The 24,275-nt window shown below is 41.4% G+C and overlaps 1 protein-coding gene across 1 annotated transcript in view; it reads left to right on the forward strand.

Moving 5' to 3' along the window:
* Positions 1–24,275, forward strand: part of LOC117750891 (transmembrane protein FAM155A) — a 62,127-nt gene that overhangs the window by 6,642 nt on the left and 31,210 nt on the right. The gene's annotated exons all lie outside the window — the stretch shown is intronic.

The raw sequence follows: 24,275 nt of genomic DNA on the forward strand, positions 1-24,275 counted from the left end.
TGGTTTCATGTCCTCTTTTGTGTTGAGATGCAAATGTTAATTCAGTTATTGCGCCTTTCAGTGAAATTAGTCATTGCATTGCATTTTTAAAGCAGCGAGTGCAAGTATGTGCCATTCAGACAATATTATTAGAGTAATGTCAGTGTGCTGTTGGATGGTGTCGTTCATAATGGATGAGAAACTGAATAGGACCACATTTAATTTACAATCTCTCCTAGAGGCATCTGAATCATGAACAAACAGGGTCTTTACATGGAACTTCCCTGTACAATAATGCAATGATTAGGTGTGTGTTTTACAGGTCCCGGGAAATACTAGTGCATACGTGAAAAATGTATCCAGCCTTTTGTGGCTCCAGAGGGAGATGCCAAATCTGATAAACGGGTTGGAGTCTAAAGAAAAAGAAAGAAATGTGGGGATGTGTTGTTAGAAAGAAATGACCTTACCTGACCTCAGTGCCCCTCTCCTCACCTCTGCTTAAAGCTAGTAGCTTGACATCAGCGGGGACTAGCTTAACATCTAAATCTCCAACCGGACTGGTTTTTTGCCTTGTGGTATCAACACAGTCGCGGCATTATGTGAAATAGTCACAATATTTTAATCTAGTGATTCTTGGATGTGGACATCAATTCTTTTGTGTGTGTTACTCACCACATTTTTCAAAACTAATGTATTTTAATTGGAAGTATCTTTCGCCCCTTTACCACGACATTGTGCAACAAAACCAGCCTTTTTTATCCAACACACTTGTTGAAACTGTCACACACCTGTCACGTCACTATATCACATAACACTCCGAGACACGTAGTCCCGAACACTAATCTCATGGTCGAAAGTCCTGTTTGTTTGACCCACACACCACAGATAGTCTTTCTCAATATCTAATACTACGTCACCAGCTGTGGCCGTTGCTATGTCACGTGGATGTGTTTCATTTGTGTGTCATTGTTTTCATGCTGAGCAGCACACACACACACACACACACACACACACACACACACACACACACACACAAAAGGTTGTCCATGTCCACAAATCATTCGATTTCAATTTCATAACTATTTCATTATTAATGTTTTTTTCTTTTTCAAACAGGATCTGATAAATGTGTATGTGACGTCCGGTACTGTTGATGCTGCTGGAAACAAGTCTGACTGTAGCTCTTCGTCACCTCCCCCGGCTGCAAGGCCACCAGGCGAGAAGGGATTGATCTTAAACAAGCCCATTGTATCAAATCACAAACTACTTCCTGTTTACGATTAGAAGGGTATGTTGTTCTGGTGGGCTTGACATCTGAGGCAGCACTTCCTCTCAGGTTGTTTACATGTCCTATATCCTCTGCATTTACCCTAAATCATGCATCTCGGATCAGAAACCAGAAAAATATAAATGCAACCAAAAACATTAGAAACATAATTCTAACCAGATATTGAACAAGTATTAATGCATTAATTTCTCCAAGACATAATCACAACCTTTGTCCTCCAAAGGGTAACTACGTCAGTAAGCTGCCTTTGAGCATGTGAAATCAGCCACAATGGTTCCTGTCAAGCTAAAAGCATAAAAAAGAAAGCAGGACAGCTCTTCTAACACTTAAGGTCATGCACAAGTCATAATGTGCTGCTGTGGCATTTATCTGATCCCTGATCAGTGTAACTATGATCTGCAATGGTGAAAGAGCATTGATCTGCTATCTGCGAGGACGTGTGAGCGAGAGCCTGGAATGACGAGAGCAAAACGTTTGTGTTTATGAATAGTTGTTAGCTACCTAGCTAAGCTGCTAATGTCGTGACGACGCTACTACTACTTCTTGTGTTTTTAGCACAACGGTTTCAGGAAGTATTGTGCTGAAAACCTGGGATTGCAATCTGGCGGAAACTCATACACATGTTTACACGTCAGCAACACTTTAAGAAATCGCAACTGGATTTCACCTCCTATAAAAGACACATGAAACGTTAAGAAAAAACCCATCAAGATCAAAAATAAACTGATAGCAGCAAACGCGATGTGTGCTGAGAAAGCCACATGCCGAGCATCACTGGCAGAGAGACACAAACCAGTTCCCAGACTCTGGTGGTGACATTCTCACATTACTGAGTCATCCTCATCATCAACAGCATGTCCGGATTCAGGGACAGCACAGCAGAGGAGCGAGAGAAGATAGACACGCGGATATCATGGTCTGAACTCACATACACGTACTGCACGTACAGTTCGAGGCATGAGCAGACATCATGCTGTAGCATAACCGACAACACCACACACACACACGGGAGAGAGGCAGGAAGCGAACAGTAGAGGGACTGCCAAATGGATGGTTAAATGGGGACTACCCAGTGATGTGTGCAGCATGACATCCCCTGACATACTGTATTTTCTCTGGGTGTTGTACAAACAATTCATTTGAGCACCTGGTCCTACCTAATCCTTTCAATTTTAATCAGGCTAGTGTTTCTGTCAATGGATGAGTGTGAGTGAATTTGTTGAGTGAGGGCGCCGGATGTTTCCATGCTTGAGTGCATGGCGTAGGGGGATGTTGTAGTTGTGTTTCCATCAGCTTTTGTCATTAATTTAGTATGAAGATTGAAAGTCGTCTCAAAGGAATAGTTTTGAGGAAATTCACTTATTCGCTTTCTTGCTAGATGAGATTTACTTGAAGCAGTAATGAAGTAATAGAATAACAAGCTACTATTAGGATGTTGGTAATCTTATTACATTTACTATGTCAAGTAAGTCTTACCACCCAAAATGTAGTGTTTACTGTTTGCCCACCTTAGTATTTGTTAAACACTAAGCCACAGCTATGGTCAGCTTAGCTTAACAAACAGACTGAAAACTCAGGGAAACGGCTTTTACGCTTATATGTTTGGTACTGGTTACACAAGCAAGACATAAGATGTTAATAAGTGAGCTTTAGACGTGCTGGTAGATTAATTTTGGTACCTCTGGACAGATTCAGACGAGCTGTTTTAACCAACTGTGCTTGGCTAACTAGCTGCTAACATTGACCATATACAGACTATTATTGATCTTCACCTCTAACTCAAATAAGAGTATTTCCCAAAATGCTGAATTATTCATTTCATCAAGTTATGTAACTTTACACTGGGAATATTGTAATGTAATAGGTTGCAACTAACAAATATTTTTATTCTGTTAATCTGCTGGTTATTTTTTGAGTAACCAATTAATTGTTATCTCCGTAAAATCTCAGAGAATAATGAAAAATGTCCATTATAATTACCCTGAGCCTGGGGAGACATATTACAATTTCTTGTTTTATTCAACTATAAATTCAAGCAAAAAGATATTCAATTTACTATCATTAATGATAAAGAATGAAGAATTAAGAATAAAGAAATTAATGATAAAGAACAGCAGCACTCGGGACGCTGGAACCAGAGAACGTTTCGCTTTTTGCTTAAATATAAAATAACCTAATAACCTAATCTACAAATCTTATCGAAGTAGAGACCAATACATTTTCTGTTGATCGACTAATCAAATATTCAATTAATCTCTTGCTGCAATATCCTGATATTCATTCTGTTTCTGGGTTAACAAGTTGGAAAACAGGGAGACTTTGCTCTGATGCTCTAAATGTTTTTAGTCATGATGGGTATTTTTATCGATGTTTGGTAATAATAGAAGTCAAGACAACACTATTGCATTGTTTCATGGCTGTTTCCAGGGCAGCATGAAGGTTGCAATGCAGTGTGATACAGACTTTTTTAAAACATCTTGTGCTTTTGAGTCATTGTCTCTTCGTTTCTCCTAAACATTTTTTTTTTTTTTCCAAAAACAAACGCTTTTTAGCGCTTAGGCAATATTACACTTAATGCCTCCATTCAAACGAATGCAAATGAGTTTGTGTTGTCCTCCTCGCAGCCCTCATTATCAAGCCAAAGAGGCTGATTATTATTCACATCATTATTCCAGTGGCACCTAGCAACCACCTCACCTGAGGATCCTTTCCTTGTGCGGGGTGCAGGCTTAAAGTATGTGAAACCGACAGTGTTTGGTGGTCCCATTTTGTGAGTGGGCTGAAGCTAAGCAAGTAGTCTCCTCACCCCCACACCTCCTCCAGTCTGACACAGTAATTTGATTGTGGATGTAGCGCGGAGGTGCAGAGAGAGAGGGAGAGAGAGAGAGAGAGAGAGAGAGTGAGAGAGAGAGAGAGAGAGAGAGAGAGAGAGTGAGAGAGAGAGAGAGAGAGAGAGAGAGAGAGAGAGAGAGAGAGAGAAAGGTTATTGATGGGAACAGAACATGGGGAAAGGAACAAAGCAAGACAGAAGAGCAATGGAGGAGAGTTTGACCTGATGATGAGGGTCTTATCTGCACCTCTTCGCAATGGTTTGGAAGTGGATGGATGGCGGAGGGGTTAGTGGTTTTCCACCTGCCGAAGTTTCCCTCTGTGTCTAAAAAACGTTTTGTCTATTTGTCCTCATCCCCTCCATCTGCCATTCATCATCTGCCGCCGTGTCACTCATTCGTCATTCTTTTACTCCGTTATAGGCGTCATTCTTCTTTTTTTTATTCTTTTTTATTCCATCCTTTTAACCCGCTTGGGAACGACCGGTATAACATTCATGGTGCTTTAGTCCTGTCCTGCTTTGTCTCTTTTGTAGCAGATTTGCTTTACAGTGGCGTTAACAGCCCTTGACTGATTCCCTGTAAATTATTCATCCTTCATTGACTTTTCAAAAGCACAGAGGAGGAACTGGAACACTTCTGTCCCTCGCTCCCACACCCCTGTGACACTGTTGTACCTTACCTCTTTTGTAAGCAAATACAATGTCAACCTCTTCATTTCCTCTTTTCAGCATATTTCAACAACACATCACAGGCACACAACAGTAAATAAAAAAAGTACTCGTAGCATACAACCGTTCCTTCTCAAAGTTGATGCCTTGTACTGTGTGCTCAATCCTTGCAGATATTGGAATGTCATGTCAAATTTAAGTTGCTGAGATTTCACCCAGAAACCATTTCATCAGAAGTATGTCATTAGGTTTGATGTATCACACACATATGTCAAAATTCATGTGCCGCACCACACATTCTCTCCAGTGTTGCAGCACCGCGTACCCCATGTGACCAGACTCCCACAACTGAGACAGCAGCCATTGAGTATTGAGACGGAAGGGATGAGCTTTACATAAAATTAGGCTTTTTATAGTGTCCAGACCGCCACTGTATGTGTGTGTTTTCATTGCTCTTACCTGGAGGGCATGAATGTGTTTTGGTGTAGATATCATATCCCCACTGTAATCCTCGTTGCATTCCTCTCTCCATTTTCATCAAGGTGGCTACATGTCACACAATCGCTGCCCCTGTTCGTCACCTCCTCCTCCTCCTCTCCCTATCTTGCTCCCTTGGCCCTAATCCTCATGTGCAGGCTCTTAGCTGGATAAAGCTGTCTCCAGCCTTTCTCTTTATGGCAGGATTTACAGCAGTACCCCCTTCATATCCCCCTTTTAGCACTCTTACGGTAGCTTCCACTGTTACAGGGCAGTGCTCTTTAGAGAGCATACGATTCGGTTCGGGAAGGAAATCCCTGTGGAGACCTCAAAGGTGTCTGAAATCCCCCCCCCCCTCCCACAACTAACCTCAACATGAAAGGGGTCAATTTAATTGAAAAGATTGTAGAACTTAAATGCATAACTTTTAAAAAGTCTTACGTTGAACAGAAATTAAAAACAGAAAGGTCAGGGGACCCTTAACGGGCTTTGTGACACACTGTTGTACATTTATGTTTTAACCAGCTGTCAATTCAAGACCTCTATATTTCATATTGTGATGGTCTCTAAAACATTGTGGGCTTCCCTGGCCCTCTTTGGTGCTGTCTCGCCCCTTGGTGTGGGAGACATTCCCAGAGGGTTTCCACTGAAGAGTTCAGGGAAGTGGCTGTGTGCTGCTCTTCACCCAGAGGTGGGAACCAGACTAAGTGTTTGAAAACATCCGAGAAGTATAAATCTCTCCTTTGTGTCACTTGTTGAAGATTAATTTTCCAATAAGGTGAAGAAGACTCTATAGTCTTAGTGGGCAAACCACACAAAGGTGAAAGTTATACTGAATTGGAAGAGTTTTCCAACAATATTTGTTTACTTTTAAGAGAAAAAAAGGACCGTTAGGATGAGGACTTAGTAGATCGTTTGATGATTGTACATCTGGCTAAGCGTCCAACTTCTGTTAAACAGCAGCGCACAGCTTCCCTGAACTTTTTCATGGGAACCGAGGGCGACGGGCTTCCCATTAATAAGTATTGGTTACATTTTAAAATGTGATTATCCTCACTCAATATTTTGTTCTCGGTGTCCTCACGCCCGTGGTGTCAGTTTGTCGTGGTCTACGTTGCAGTACTTAAACACAATGTGCCATCGCTCCCACCGTCTTCCAGCAGTACAGTGTCTTTGAATAGGAAAGGAGACGTGACCTCGTCAGACAGATCTTCCACATTTTTATTATTTGTTTTTGTGTAAGTAGCAGTGTGGGTGGGATATAAGGAAAGGCATATGTGTGACTGTGAGTGAGAGTGAGAGAGAGAGAGAGAGAGAGAGAGAGAGAGAGAGAGTAAGGGCGTCTTTCACAAACTGACTTATTGATTTCCCATTTGGAAGCGGGGGTGATGTTTTGGATGCGATTGATTGAGAGGTGGAGTCGTCAGGAGAAAGGAAGACATGAGGTGGAAAGACAAGACAAAAAGAGAGGGCGTGGGCTTGAGATTGACAACTAAATAATACTGATGATGCTTGGAGAGGAAGTGAGCTGGGCCCACATGTAGAAGGAGAGTGGACACTCAGGGGAAGGGCTGGTGGTGGGGAGGATATAGCTTGATCTTACAACCCCCCCCGCCCCCATCCAAGATTAATGTTTTCAGCCAAGGCACACATATGGTGGTAGCGCAACTCTGGCAGAGGAAATGATGGTGATTGATTGATAGGAGACGATAAGGGTCACATCACGAACAGAGGACCTGGGTACAACGTCAGCATCACCAGCAGCTGATGCTCTTAAAAGTCATGGAAATAAAGTAGCAGCATTGTTTATGTTTTTCAGAGTGGATGGATATGCGTTTATATTATAGAACAGTATTACTGTATGAGTAAAACTTTAAATAAAATGTTGTTGGTTCAATTGGATGGTTTGATTGCCTACTATTGAAAACCATCCTCCCGTGTTCAAACCGTATGCTTTACTTTTTTGTAAGAGAAAATCATTTGAGAACAAATAAGTTAATATTGAGTAACACTATCTATCGCAGGTTTGGCTGTGAGGTCATGGTGTGTAAATATCCCCAAACCAGACGAGGCCAGAACTGCTAACGCTTCTCTGAACTCTGATTCACTAGCAACTTGACTCCCACACAGCGGATGTTCCTGTCCCAAACAGGTGTTAGTGTAATGTAAAGAACTGTAACACACAACAATAGTTTGTTTGCGTTGGTAATACCACTTGGTTGCTACTGTATAGGCAGTGAGCCAGTTTCCTGGGAGTACTGCTCCTTTGCAGCAGCAGATGCAAACACACACTCTTTGACCCACTCCTTACACTTTTGTTGTTTTCTGTTTTGAAAAGGTCACTTCCAAACCACGAGAGCTGGTGCTGTAGAGTGACTGTCATGAACAGATACCTGACAGTTAGCGCTGCGCTGCTGTGAGCAGTGGGGATCAGAGCTGGTGCTGCGCTCAATGTATTCTGTGTCCACACAGAGAAGGCTTCCCTCAGCGTAATTACATAATTACAGCTTCTACATCTCTTCACCAAAACCACTTTGGTGACTGTGGCTCGGTTTTCTTTCTTTTTTTACCAGACCAAAACTGATATGTTAAAAAAAAAAAAAATGTTGCTCCTTCACTAAATCATTCCAGATTCTAAAAGTTCTCTGTTAAAGAAGCTGTTTCTAACACCCAGAGCATTAATACAGCAGCCAACGACTACGTACGATGTAAAGATATAGTGGACGAATGTCTTCCTGTGTGATCCGAGCTTCTCCTGGCCTTGTCAACATAGTCGGCACGTGCTTTTCGTGGATGCTGGTGCATGTGAACGTGCTGGTTAGCTCAAGGCCGCTGCCCTGCGTTGTGGAAGCGTAGCACCCACCGAGTATTGTGTGATGCAGCGGCTTGGAGCCCAAGACACATTTCCAAGCAGGACAATAAAGCACATCTTATCTTATCTTATCATGAACATTTTTAAAATTAATACAGAAATATACCATTAGAAAAAACTATATGGACTACATTTTTGGTAATGTAGGGATTTGGCAGGAGCAGGTTTGGTTATTAGCAAGTATGAACATGTAATTATTGATATCAGTAACATTATTAATATCAATAGGAATATTAACATATATTATTCATAATAACGGGACACCACCCTGGGATCAGGGACCAATAACCAAACTGTGTAAAATATCAAAATATCAATAGTCAAGGTACTATTCCACATTTAGAGTGCACAGTGAAGGGTTCACTCTGAGCACTGCCTATAACAACCAGCTATTATCACACATATGCACAACATAACCTCAGAAAACGGAGGTTATGTTGTGCAGAATCTCTGCCCAGACAAAGGCCTTTAAGGCTTCGTGGTGATTGGTGTGTTCCTCCGGCTCAGGACCGGGGACCTTCTCGCTCTGTCGGCAGGCAAAGCGGCGCGCTGAAAAAGTAAATGTCAACTTGAACTTCCGTGATCTTCCCTTTGCAGGTTAAAGTGGGGGAGCACTGGGCAAATGATCCGTTTGACTCTGGGACCCCTATGGGGTTCTCGTGGGGCTCGTCTAATGAAGCTTTAGTATTGTGGTTTAAACCAAATCTCACACTCAAGTGAGCTTTTAACGGCTGATGGGACTTGTTGAAGTTAGGGTTTTGTTTTTCCATCTAGGCCTTTGTCTTTGTTCCACCCACATGTCGAAGTCCCAACAGTAATGTAAGCTAACTGCCACTGCCTTCACATTAAAATGCATTTGGTGAAGCACATCCAGGAAGCTTTGTGTAGATTGGCCTACCACTCTTAATGTGGCATGTGGAACAGCCAATACCCGATCTGCCCGATGAGATCAGTCATGCCGAAAACCGTCGAACCTTCACATTGTAGTCTGCCAACTCTTTCCCACTGCCTGCCTGGGTTCATCTGTCTCTCTGCTCTGTTTCTTTGGATGTGTCTCTCACTCTTGAAGCTGCACTAACTGCACAGTGCAACTGTATGAAGCAGGAAACCGCAGGTGGAGCACAGGATGCCTTTACAAGTCTATGCTTGTGGGACTTCAACCCCATTTATGTTAGTTGGTCGACATGTGTGTGAGTGTAATCTGGGCATTGTGTGGTGTGTAATGTGTCTCTCTCTCTGTGTGTATGTGTGTGTGTGTTTGTGTTCTTTGGGCTCAGTGTAATCACAGCTCTAATCTGCCAGGAGTCTGTCTGTGTGTGGGTGACATTAAAGTTCTCATTAGCACTGTAGCTCAGCACCAATGTCACTGTGAAGACACCAACGACACATCCACTGCAGCAAAATCTACCCACCACGTCTGCGTGTGTGTACGCCTATATATGTGTGTGTGTGTATGTGTGTGTTTGTGTGTGTGTGTGTGTGTGTGTGTGTGTGTGTGTGTGTGTGTGCATGTAAAAGAGAAAGTAAAAGCTTTTTAAGCTAACACGTCGTATTTCTCTGCACTCACTCTCCTCATTCTCTTTTCTTAGCTGCTGTTAATGTGCTGCTGTTTTCATCAAATCTGATGACAACAAGTGCTTTGTTTATTAGCATGCACTATTATTAAAAAGTTGGAGAATAATACATGTCATGTGATTGAGTGGAGGAGATGAATCATTTCTGGCTGCACCACCTTTTTACGAGACAACTTAATAGTACTCTTGATAGACACAATTTCATGTGGCTTACGTGGAAGTAAGACAAGATGAATGAGAAAGAAGAGGTGGAAAGAAGGAATATTTGAGAAGACGGAAGAGATATGTTGCCATGGTAACAGGAAACGGGCTGGATTTGAGTAAAAGATGTGGTGGAGACCGGTTAACCGAGTGAATACCACAACAATAGGCCTACAAGGTCTCCCTATCGTAACCTCAGATGCTGGATGTGCAGCTCCATACACATATTTTCTCTCGTCACCCAGACATCTGACTCTGAATGCTGTTTGAGTAAGCATGGCTGTGATCGCTCTGCACCAAGTTAGTCTGACTTGTTTGCAGCAGGCATATTAAGTAAAAGAACCAGAGCGAGAGAGCGAGAAGTGGGTCAGGGGAGGATGTGGGTGTCTACACTCAGGCCGGTTCTGTCCGATTTCACTCACCCCAGCTAATCAGCCTCTAACGCTTAGCTTTCTTGCGAGCTGCCCGTCATTTGTCACGAGGCAGAGGCTAACGCTAGCATGCTAACACAGAGCTAATAAGCTTTGCTATGCACAGAAGTGTTGCCTATTTGTGGTGTTTTAAGGCCATCCAGCATGGTGTCACTGCTGTGTACGAGCGCTGCACTGGGAACTGATTCACAGCTGGTCTGTGTTTGGACGGAGTGTTAGCGTTGTAACGTGCAGCCAGGTTTCTCTATTGATAGCCTCGGATTTGAAACAGATCTTGGTCTAGGATGTTTTTCTCCTAATTCTGTATTTATTTATTTTCCATGCAAAATATAGTAAATAAGGCTAGGGAAAAAAAGTGAGAGCAAAAAGGAGTGGAGAGAGTGATAACGGATCCATCAGACTTGTCTCTGGTGTCCTTGGTGACGCAGATCTGCAGTTTTTCTGCAGCAGGAACAACAGAGAGGGAGAGAGAAAGAGAGAGAGAGAGAACGAGAGAGAAAGAGAGAAAGAGAGTACATTTGGAGGGTCAGGGGCTGAGACAAACACTGAAGCTCAGGGAGTGAACATTCGGCACCTGCAGTGGGACTCGGCTGCCACAGCAGTTCATTTTTTTCTGTGGGAAATGGGGTCTCTGATTTGCATTATGCAGCATCTTAGCTGCAATGGCAACTCTGCTGCAAAATACCAAGTTGACAAATATCAAGCTTTATTGTCAGTAGCTGGGCTTGACTTGGTGTTGAAACGAATAGATTTCTTATTTGGCCTCTGGGCTGAAGCCGTATTGTAATTGTTGTTGATAGTTTGGGTCTACAGTAGGCTATGTGTGTGAGTAAGGGAGGGCGGATTAAAACCCGGGACTGCAGTTTTGGTGTTGAGTTTGAGAGTTTTGGCAGATATTAAAGAAGGGATGCAGAAAAATTGAAGTGTGTTGATGATGTCAGACATGTGAGGTAAAGTGCTGGGCTGCAGTTCAACTTTTACTAACAGATAAATATGCCTCCTTATCATCCTTATCCAGTCATCAAATGCAAAGAGTTATTATCTACAGCCAGCTTAATAATGCTATTAAATGATTGTATTCTCCTGCTTTCGAGGTACATAGCAGGTTCACTTAGTCATGCAGAGCATGTTTACTATGCTCACCTGCTGAGTGGTGCTCTTGTTACAGCAGCAGATTGCTACTTCAGCCATGTACAGTGTTACTTAAGCATGCAGGAGCTCACTTAAACTGCCAACACTGTTTGTTCCCATACTTCCCCATTTCATTTCATTTACCACTTTTATAACACAAAGGAAAACAGTAGCTAAAATAAACAGGATCTCTACATGATAATGTGTTCAGGAACATCTTATTGTGGTGGACGATACAACAAAAATAGTTTTCGATCCGATACCATGGCCATGATCACCAATAATGATACTTTTGTCCTTAATGTGCTATCATGTAAGAGAGAGAGAAATATGTCATGATTTAATAGGTTAATGCATTATTGATAGGCTCTTTCTCAATATACTTTAATTACCACCGAATAACATGAGGTGTCTTATGACTATTACTATTATTCTTATTAATTACTTTGTCACATGCACAAGATGTATTTGGTACCACATGTTCATTGGGTGAATTCTTTTGAGTGGAAGTGGTGATCACTGCTCATGCACACACACACAATGTGATCTCACCGGTGGTCTGTCCATTTTTAGATCCCAATGGCACGAACATAGATAATACAAACGTAGTTTTTTTTTCCATTCCATTATCCATACCGCTTATCCTGGAGCATGCAGGGCCCGTATAGAGATAGACAAGCATTCACACTCACGTTCACACCTACGGGCAATTTAGAGCCCGGAGGGAACGCTGCCACGCGGAGAACGTGCACACAGAAGGACCTCCCGGGATCGGGGATCGAACGCGGGCCCCCATTGCTGTGAGGTGACAGTGCTAACCGCTAGACCACCGTGCATGCAGCCCCCAAACGTTGTATCGAACTGAACTGAAATGTTTTTTTTTCAATATATATATATATATATATATGTACAATCTGCCACAAATATATTCAAATATTTTACGTTCTACATGACATCTTCCAGCAATGCACAGCTGAATGAAGAGCTTCTAAGAACAAAGACAGCAAGTAGAAATAGGGTTTTCAGTTGTGAGACTTGAGACAAATGGGAGAGATAGATCTTTTTTTCTGAAGTTATAATACTTCATGAAGCAAGATGTGTTATTACCATACAAAGATGTTGCACCGAGTTCATTAAACATATGCTTTCTCACTGCCCGTTTCAAATTTTAACCAGCCATCTTTAAGCTAATCCATTCAGAGTGGTTCTATAAATGGACCACTGCAAACTTTTGCTTAATTAATAAAGGTTAATGCATTCAAGATGGAACACTTAATCCTGCAATAGAAGGGCATTTGGTTGAACATTCACTTTCAGTATGTTTAATCTCAGTTTCGTCAATATTTAATGTAGAAAAAGGAAAATAAATTGAAATGGTCTTTCCAGGCCTTTCTTTACCAAACGTATTCTTTAAGGGAATAAAGCATGTTGTACTTATTCCTCCAATGCTTTAATAATTCAAGCGTACACATGGAGAGCATGTGAACAATGTTTACTGATTCTGAATTTCATCACTATGAACACAGGTGGCTTTCTGGTTCAGTAGGAACACACATTTCCCATATTTGTGAACAGGCGAACATTACAATAATATAATTGAAGGCAGAAAACCTTTAACAGTGACAGTGAGTTGACTATGGTTAACGCCGATGCAATACAAAGTCAAATAGCCACAGAATAGCATAGCCAAGTGTATTAGGAATTAATACGACGAGACAAATAAGCAATCTTATCCATTAATCCCGACGACATTCTGTGTGCAAATAATTTCATTAAATTTAACAACTTCCGGTTGATACCTTTTTTTTGAGTGATTGTCACTGTTTCCATGACTCCTTTACGCAGCTTACCTATGCACCTAATTAACACACTCACTGAATGTACACACTCACCTTTAGTGTAAGTTCAGGAACGAAGATAATTATCATTCTAATTTCCTCATCGCACCCGGTATGAGCTTCTCATTAATTAAAGAACTCACTGAGCATATGTTCAAGGGATTTCCTACATATCAACCAATGACCAGGCTGAAGGGGATTCAAACTACAGGACATGTCATGTCTTTTTTTAACCAGTGTTGTGTTGTATTTGGTGGATAATGTTCATATTTTACATAACTAAATGTATTAATTCTTTCCAAGTATTCCTGCACTGCTCCATGATGCATGTCTGTGTTTGTAAATTCAGTTTAACAGATAGCACTTTTATATTTAGAGGGGTGGCCTCTAGAAACTTGAAGAGCATATATGTGATATATGTGATGTGACATATGCACATGACACAGGAGTCGAGAACCTATTTTCCACTGACAAATCTTTCTATTGTATTCTTCCAAAACCTCTCATTTTTAGTCTCTGTGTTTCACAATGTGAGTCATACAGCGTGAATGTGTCTTCACCTCAATTTGCATTACCTTGAGTGAACCTTCGACAGCCTCATTTTGTATGCAGTAAAACCTGAAACATTACTTTGGTTCACTTTTCACTTCAGTTCACTTTGTGACTCACTAAGAACGAGGAATTATGAGACAAAAACAAATTCAAATTCAAATCTAAATCTCTTCATTGTGTGCTTTTAAGTGAAGAGGGAAGGAAAAAATATATAAAAAGTTCTTTTTCACATGGCGTATATGCGAGATACAGGATGAATGTTACATAATGAAGACGTACTGCAGGTAAAGGTTGAAAAAAAGGGTCCCGGTATAAAGGTAGGCAATTATTTCCAATGCCGGGACGAACCAAACTATTAAATTCAACAATCAACGTTGAACTATACATATTCCACTCACTATTCTGATACCATGCGTGTTGTTCAACTGGCAAACTGTGACAATTTCAAAGCTCTTCTGAGAATGGTGCTAATGTCTCCACCATTTGACACACTGTGCATTTTGATATTTCAAGGAAATCTGCCAATAATGCATCGTCCTATAATGTCACTATTTTCTGTATCTTCAACAATAACCTGCCTGGACATATTGGGGCATCGACTTATGAAGCTATTTGTACATCTTAAATGTGGTCTTAACGTATGTAAAACTGACTGAGAATATTTCAGAGCAACTACAAATATTGCAACATTAATATTAGTTTAAAGGTTATACTGTTATACAGTGTATGCCAAGATTTCTGTGAAAGATGAGAGCAGCTATATGGTTACAAATCACACTGGCAGCTGCTGTAAGGTTTCCCCCTTAGCTGTCAGAGGTTTGCCCATAGGGCCTGTGTGTGTGTGTGTGTGTGTGTGTGTGTGTGTGTGTGTGAGTGTGCTTTTGTTCGTTGCCTTGCACACTCACAGACAGAGAGAGAGTCAATATCAGCTGTGCACCTGCGTATGTTTAGTCTAGTGTCAGCGTGGCCCGATGTTATCAACCTCTGGTGATGAAAGGTAGATTTTTTTTCCCTGGTAGAGGAAGAGAGGAGGAGAGAGAGAGTCCTCCATGGGCCTTGCTGAACATTCACAATTGGCTTGGCATTAAGCTATTTCATGCTAATCTCAGCCGAGTTTCAAGTCCAGGCATTTGTCTGAATCAAATCATAAATCCCTTTGGATTTATTATCATCATTTTAATCTCTCACAGGACCAAGTGCCTTCAACAGTCATAATGAAGCACCTTGTGGCTGGAGACTGAGTAATGTAGACTTTACGGCAGGTGTTTTTAGAGGTTTTTCTGGGTTTTCAAATGATAGTCTCTTTGTTCATTTTTTTTGCTGTAGTTTTTGGTGGATTAAAGGTGATTTCATATTTACCCTAGTGATTTCAGGTGCACCAAAAATAATAAGCAAAACCATTACATTCCTCAGATAGAGTGGTCGTCCGTGAATTTTTTTAAATAAAAAAAAAAGAGAGATGAACAACAACAGTCCCTGGAGATGAGGGCAGGACATGGTGGGCACTGACGAAGTTCCTGATTGGCTGAAGCAGATTTTCAGTGGGCGAATGCATGCTTGTGATTGGAGGAAGGTATTACCCAACCAGCAGAGGACGCAGGCTGCGTGAGTTAAAACCACAGGCCACCTTTTCAAACTGTGGGCACACGTTAACGACATCGGTCCGGTCAGGTGGAGAAATGGATGTGCGTTGCCATTAAGAGGCAAAAAAAACATATTAATATTCCCGGTTGATTTGTCGACACTCGTGGTCGCCGCAGTGCGGTTTAACGACAGCAAGCACTCCCTGAGCAACTAAACCAACCAGAAATACAACTGGTGCATCTGTTTAGAGTGCAGCCAAACACACACTTGAGTTTTCTATTAAAGGACTTGGTCAATAACAACCACGATCTGATTTCCACACGACAGCAGGACACAGTAAAGTCGGTGACCTTGCCGAGGGGTCGGAGCTGTGCAGCCTGTCGCCCGCTACTCTTCGTCTCGCGGCTTAAAAACTCACCCCGCTGACCAAAGAAAACACACCTTGTTTTGTAAACAAACTTTTTGATGAGCGATGGCGGACTCACTTGGTTCAAGCGGGGCGGTACGGACCACGCTCTCCTTATCCTCAAATGATTCATCCTCTGTGACACCTCCTCTTCCCTTTTTATCCTGAGAAGACCTCAGCATGTTTTTGTGTTTCTTCCCCGTCTTGCTGCGTCTGCGTTGGGTAAGCGTGACGTATGAGGCCCCCGGGTGGGAACAACACAATACACAGGCACTGCGCTACCTCTCAGGACACTGAGTACATTAGGTGACGAAGCCTCTGCTGAATATTTCAGTGATACCTTGTTACCGGGGAGGATATACTCTGTAAGCTGTAAGGCAGAAAAGGACCATATGTCCCTCTGTACTGGAAACAGGCTGTTTGTCAAGTTTGTTATGGTAAAATATGTGTACATTACACTGTTTCCATTTTCCTTTCCATTTTTATTGAGTAAACCAGTGGGTTGAAAGATGTTTTTGCACTTTACAACTATACGAAGCCTTCTGAAGCTTGACCTGAATTTTGGTTACGGGATACTCTGATGAGATTCATTAAAAACCACTTTGATAGGTCTTTAAAATCACCAACCAGAAATAATGATAGTAAAGCTAGTTTGATCCTGATTGTAAAGATAATGAAATATGATTTAAAACTTTTTTCTTTTATGTCACAGTCCAAACTGGTTCATGATGATACTCAAGATGCAGGTAGCCAGTGACTGTATATTTAGGCTGCCAGTGCCATGCAAGCTAGCAGAGCTAACAAAGCAGATTGTTATACATGTAATGTATATAACATAAATGATACCAGTAGAACAATAGAGTCATATTCTGCTGGTCTGGGTTGCTCTGTTTAACAATCTCTTTGCCATTCTTTCATTTACTGTTCAGCTACTGTCAGTGAAATCCAACACTTTGCCCACTATGGAGCGACACACACGCACATGCAGGTTGTCTCAGGAAGAAAGAGCAGGGAGATTAATTGAAAACGTTCAATAACCAAAATATACATGCAAAAAAATTATTTCGATATAAAAAAAAAAAAACCTGTGTACTGTTTCGCTAATACACATCAGTACATGCAAGAGCATGCACGATGTAATACTTTTATTTGTTACGCTACCACCTCCCTGTGCCAAGCCACTGTCACAAGAAGTTACATTTCTGGACTGTTTGTGTTAAACTGCTTGCTCTTTTGTATCTGGCTAATAAGTGCTTTTCTTTAGGAGAGAGCCGTGGCAGGAGGTAGCCAACTACTGTTCAGGCCGCCTCACCCCCCCCCCTTCGCTGTGCACCCCCTGCCATCTCAGCTGGTCTGGAAACCCACCTTAATATAGATCAGGCACCTGGGAGAACAGTGTGGGGTCCTGGCCCTCTGGCCTGTTCCAGAGCTTTATTGATAGGCACCGAGCCGAGCTGCCAATATCACAGCAGCACATGAACCTACTGGCTGTTGTTTGGTGTGTGTGTGTGTGTGTGTGTGTGTGTGTGTGTGTGTGTGTGTGTGTGTACTTTATGCGTCTTTATATTGTGTCACTTTTGCTTTCTTTTTCTTTTTTATTGTGTTTCATGACATGGAAGAAAGAAACAAATGCTTTGGAATCAGACAGCCAGGCAGCATTCACATACCTTCCTACACACACATACACACACACACACACACACACACACACACACACACACACACACACACTCCTCTACAGTGTGAGCCTAACATCGGATCGGTCTACATTGGAAAGGAGCTGTTCATTAAGTATGCTATATAAAAAGAGATTGTAAGTCATTCGTTCTTTCCTCGTGCGGCTCCCTCTCATTATTAAATGTCATGATTTATTCCATCTAAAGGATGATTATGTTAAATCAATATTGTGGAAAATGGGAATCCGGCATACACATGAACAGCTTCTAACTCTTCCCCATTTTACAGAGGTTTGACCTCATCTAATCAGCATATATAGGAACATGAAACATCTGTGAAAAATGGGGTTAGGAGGATGGGTAATGAGAAGCACGGAAAGAAAAGTGTAGAAGGGAGCAGACAGAATAGAAGGAGAATGAAGAGGTGCTTAATATTTCATTAGTTAATTAGAGACTGTGCTACGTTGTGAGGGAGTGTGCTGTAGCTCTAGGCTCCTGGGTGTCATTGTGGCCGGCACAGTCATCACTTACTGTACCAGCCTATTTCCGATGGCCTCCACTTCAAAACAAATACAGTAGCGTGAGTAGAGTAGTTCTTTTGGCCATCGCCCGAGGGGATGAGGATGAGGGTTCAGAAAGGTGATTAAAGGTATTTAGACTCAAGGTGCAGTTTAACACGCAGCACACAATCAGGCAAACATGGCGAGGGTGTAAGCTGTTGTGTTGTTGTGGCTAGCGGTGTCCCGTGCATCCGGGTAAACATGGACAGATCGGGAATATGATGTAATCCTCTATGAAGCATTGTCAGAAGACGTGCATGAGTGTGGTTACAGTCTGGTATCAGTCACACCATGATGGTGTGTTGTGTATTCGAGGAGTTCTGAGGACGTCTCCCACAGTACATGTCTGATAAGTCACTCTAAACTGGAAGGCTGTGAAGGTATATCCAAATAATGTAATGTGCACACGAGTGTACACGTGCGCGCAGTGACTTTGCAGCAATCTGGTGTGGTAAACGCGAGATGTAATCAGCATCTTCCATTTACCGGAACACTACCGTACACCGCTGGCCTTATTACCATACAGTAATTGGATTTACTTTTCATTTCCACTTTACATCTGAATGTGTTTACTAAATTATAGTCAGAGTGAAACAAAAATGCATTCTATACGTACATATCCGTAGGTGTTCCTCCACCTTAATAATTAGCACAAAACACTGTTGTGCAGTGTCCTAATTTGGGTGGTGCACAATTCAAAACCAGTAATGCTTGATAAAGAAAAAGTGAAGGCATATCCAACGTTGTCTGTCAAGCTGTACATTACCTGCCCAAACTATGGCCCGAAAACCCAAGTAGGGGAAAAGTGAGGGACATGAGATGAGAACAATCAAGAACACAAGGGCAGCGTTTAGGGAAAGACTCCTGATTTCCTCAGAGAGAAACCATAGAAATGCCACAAGTTACCTCAGGCTTCTAGAGAGCAGCACTGAGAGAGAGAGAGAGAGAGAGAGAGAGAGAGAGAGAGTTAAAGTGTGTGTAAGAGAGAGACAGACAGAGAGGAACAGTTGGAGAGAGAAACATTTAGCTTTTGACACATGGTTGTTGCTAAAAAAAGACTTTGCTGTTGAACAATTGCCAATTCTTAATTAAGTTGTGTTGCTATTTCAGGATCTTTGTTAAAACAGAAGTGAGAACGTGTCTCCTCTTTTTAACGAGCATGTTGTGATGTGAGTGTGTCACTCTGGGTCCAAAAAAGATACAGATGTGTCTCATTGATGAGTCATAGTTATCACAATGGAGTGTGTGTGTGTGTGTGTGTGTGTGTGTTGTTGGAATAAGGAGCTCTTGGTGGGTGTGAAGAAGTAGAAGGTCTCCCTTCAGGTGATTTTATTGGCATATTTGGCTGCAAAATGTTCAGGAAACTAATAATTACACACACGTACACACACACACACACACACACACACACACACACACACACACGTACACACACACACGTACACACATGCACATACACGCAAATACAGTAACACAGATGAAAAGCCCCTGTGCTCTGGCGGTCCATGAACAAAGTTTTCCACGCAGAGCAGAGAGCGACTGATACACATGAGCTGTGATTGATGGTTTAATGAGCTTATCAACCCAGAGGGCAACAGAAAACCTAATTCTCCAACTCTTTTCTTTTTTATTGCAAGAAGAAAAAAAAACAAAGAAAGCAGGGACCAAGGTCTTCATTATAATTACAAGACATATAAGATAAGCCCGAGGGCAATGTGTGTATGTGTACTCAATAATTACCCCAAGATCTAGTAGTATTAGAGGTTTGAAGAATAATAGAGTCATTAATTCAAAAATAAATGGCCTCCTCAGATAAAAGACTCATATGTTGTTGCTTTAAACGAATCGCAGGTTACGCATCATAATGGATTTTTTTTTTCCACCATAGGGGTTTTCTGTCTCTATAAGCTTACTGTGGTTTGGGATTTTTCTTCATGAATAAAAAGGTTTCAGTAACACCCCCCTCTGATTTCTTTTGGGAAAATCATACACTGGTTGGAACATTTTAATAATAATAATAAAGAAAGCACATTATGGGTTGCTTATAAGATTCAAATATAATTCTATCATACATCTTATCTTAAATGTGCTATAGGTTTATGTATTTTACAGACTTGTAGAATCAAAAATACTATAAATGTGCCACAGTTACATTTTTCACAGAAGAATATTTGACTTCAGAATAGTTTGAATTTCAAAAAAACATGGATGAAATACATTTTGACACGTTTATTTTCTTGTCCGAGCTGCGACTGTCGCCACTGATGCTCATTTCTTCGCACTGCAACGCATTGCATTGTGGGTCAATAGTTTCTATTGCTATCATGCTCTAAAATAGGAACATTTTGCATGCCGGTACCTAAAAGTGCATCCAACAGTGTGTACATGGTTTGATTGGGTGAATGACTTTCTGCAACCTTACATGGCTTATGTACGACGAAGCGTATGACTGGCCAACAGCCCTTTTCTCCTTTTATGTATTTCCATGCATTGGTTGTGAGCCTGAAGCGTCAAAGAAGATGCAAGGCATGGTTCCTGTGAGAGGTTTGAGGGCATTATGCAACCAGGCCACCGTACTGTTACAGTATCCGAGGCAACACTTTTCATATGCGTCACACCTTCAACATTTTATACGGCTGCAACAGCATGAGCTTGAGCCTCCTTACGCACTTCACATGCATTTCTAGATGCAGTCTCTACCTGCAACGTTCCACTGAGCAGAAACGGTTTCACGTCGGGACATTAGCATTCAGTAGCTTTCACCCTCAGTTCAGGGTGTTGTTGCTGCTGTTCTTAGCAGCTTTCACTCCTACACTCCTGGTTCTAGCCAGTTATGACTCAGGACTACTAATTGTCTTCATGGCATGAAGGAAGCCTCCGGGGTATCAGAAAATAACCCTGAGTGATAACTCATGTTGGTCCCTTTTTTTTTTTATAGATCAGTCCGTTGCTTCCAGGTACTACATGTGATCTACTGTAGGTGTGAGTGTGTGTGTGTGTGTGTGCCTGCGTGTGTGTGTGTGTGCAAATATTCTTGCATACATGCTGCTTTACAATATATACAGTTTGTCTACTGATCAAATACCCATTTCTTTAAAGGACTGTGCATACCTTTCTATTTGTGTGTGTGTGTGTGTGTGTGTGTGTGTGCGTGTGTGTGTGTGTGTGTGTGTGTGTGGATCAGTTGGTACAGTAACTGGGATTATTTCTGCTGTTGCAGAAGATAATGATGACCTGGCAGTAGTGATATTTGGCTGAGAAAAGACTCTGGCTCCCTCCAGCCCTCTGTTGTACTGATTACTGACTCCTGACTCCTGGCACCCGCCACCCCCCCCTACACACACACCCCACCCCCACCCCAGCTATAGACCGGAGCGGCTCCACCCCATAATCACTATTGATTACTGATAATCCAGTTAGGAGAAGGAAAACTGCCCATGTTTTGGCAATGGGGAGAACATGGCATGAGTTGGATGAGCTATCTTGTTACAGCGCTGCTGAGGCTGGAAGCAGAGGCGGAGCTCTGTCTTCTAAAACAAGACAAAGGCTCATGTTTGATAAGCAAGAGTTTCTTTCCATGTAAGTTGTGACGGCAGTCTTTCTGCATCAGACCGGGTAACATCACCGTACATGTCTGCTACTGTCAAGGTCCTCCTTCTAAGATCACTGTAGTAATGCAGTCATTGAATTATTGATATTAATAATATCGGTTGAATACAACACGCAATAGTGTGAATGAGTCAATATTTTGTAGAGGGGATTCTTCTTTTGTCAGATCAGTCCATACAATTGGGTTTTTGAATCAATTGTCCTCTTTGTGGTGCAGTTCAAAAGAGAAACCTAACCTTCAAAGATAAAGTCGATTTTGTAATTCTGTTTGAGAAAATGTTGTAATTCTGTTTTGAGAAAATTACACAGGATATGTGGCTTATTAGAACGAGTGAGTAGTGTAGTGTTTTTTTTAAACCCCCCAAATGTTTACTTTCAGTGTTACTCCCCAACATGCATTGTGTGCATCCTTGAGGCCTAACTAAAGCGTTGAATGCATTTCCTTCCTCAAAAAAAATATGCAAAAAAATCATTTTGAACCTAGCTTGCAGTCTTCTTCTTCACTGCTTTTGATGGAGGATTAAAGGTTTCTCGGAGCATCACCGCCACTAACTGTTGGAATAATGTGGAACCAGTCGGAATTTTAAATCCCCAACTAACATTATTCAAACTATTGCATGTGTTGGTACGCCAGGGACAGTTGTTGGCAACAACACTAGGGCGGGCCACACAATCAGTGTATTATTTTGGTGTTGTTTTCAGAAGATCACAGGGAAAGTTGTCAGTGTCTGAGGAGGAGACAGCAGCCGCCTGAGTCAAGTTTAAAGACTTTTACTGGTGGGCGCTCTGGCTGCTTGTGACCACCTGGTCGCTGTATTGAGGCACCGACACCGTCACGCTTCATGTTATTCTCTTCCGGTATCTTAGACCGACTTGTGGATACTTATAAAGCCCCTCGTATATTGCATTCATCTGCCTGTGTGGCATGTAGCTTTTCAGTTATATGGGAACACTGTTTACTATTTCACTGTTTAATAGATTTATATAATTTATATTATGTCTATATGGATATTAATAGTGTTTGTAAGTCAAACTCCCAGTCAACATGGCCAAAATATGGATCATAAATGGTGTAAATCAGGACATTCAGTTGCATAATTGTCTTGGTTGTAAAAGTTATATTGCCTTTGAAATTTAAATTACATACAAGGCAAGGATAAACATCTTATTTTTTCTTCATTACATCTTCATTTACTCTAAAATATTAAAACAAATGGGTTAACTTATGGATTCATATTCTTTAGCTTCTTATCGTCTAATGGGGAGCCGATCCATGTATATAAGCCTCGTGGTTGAGGAGCTTTTTTCTTTCCTAGGGCTAAGGCTTCATTTAACCACAGTTCATTTTAACCGGACAAGCTGGCTAGAAATAATAATGAATTATAGAATTTAGATGCTGAACTTCTTTTCCAGGGAAGTACATTTTGTATTGTTTATTTATATCTGAGTGCTGTTTATTAGGACAGAGGATGCACAGGTTAAGGAAAAAAACCTCAGTTAATCTACAGAGTGGGAGATGAAGAGAAACATAGAGATGCTCTGTAGGAGTGAGCTAAACTGAGTCAGGCACTAACAGACAGATGTTGTTGGCATGAGTATTTAAGCATTGTACACTGCAGGTTAGTGTGGCAATTAATGTATTATATATTATATATATAATTATTATATATATATTAAACATTAAATACAAAATTTCAAAATAAATCATCACAAACAAAAGGTAAAATGCATTTGGTTAAAATGACTCCATATCATATTCTGTGTTTTAGGATTCAGGTTATTGGAAATGCATTTAAAATGCAAGGATAAATAAATGCCTTCCAACAATAAAATAAAAATAAACATTATTCAAATAGTGTACATTGTGCTTCATACTGTATAGATTCTTTGAGATGCATTCTCCATAATAATTAAATGAGAGGATGCAGGCATGTACTCCCACGCTCTCTGCATCTCCACAGCATGGAGCATCCACTGTCTGTCAACACTTTAATGGGAGGCGAACCAAACAGCACAGAGGGAAGGGAACACGAATATACACAAACTATATTGGACCAACGTTTTACAGATTGGAGAATTGTGAGTTAATGCCGATAATGGATCCCGTTTCAAGGAACTGCAAGATGCAAATTAGCTGTACAATCTGGCACAGTCCATCAAATGGTGACATTTATGTTTTAACTGTACAAGGTTCCCTTTTAAATATGGATATATCATTTTTTGAAAAAAAAAGATGATCTGCATTGGACAGCTGGAGTGGACTTTTCCTCGTGTCACATTTGAGCTTTATTGCTTCAGTGTAAAGAGGCTGAACTGTATCAATCGTAATGTGATTCTGAATGCTGCAGCTTGGTCTCAGGAGGAGGGCGGGATTTAAAGGGTCATTATTACAGCAGAAACAGTGGAAAACAGTAAATAAACCTCGTGAACAAAACACGAATAGCATAATGACTTGTAAACCGCATGGCGACGTATTGATGAAAAAGGAGCTCCATCACCTGTTTCCCTAGCCGTGTCACAGTCCAGTAGATTTAGCACCGCTTGCATACAACTGAGGGGCGATTAAGGCACTGAATTAATACGAGGTAATTGTATTTA

Source organism: Cyclopterus lumpus, chromosome 21 (assembly GCF_009769545.1).
Source record: "Cyclopterus lumpus isolate fCycLum1 chromosome 21, fCycLum1.pri, whole genome shotgun sequence".
NCBI classification, from domain to species: domain Eukaryota; kingdom Metazoa; phylum Chordata; class Actinopteri; order Perciformes; family Cyclopteridae; genus Cyclopterus; species Cyclopterus lumpus.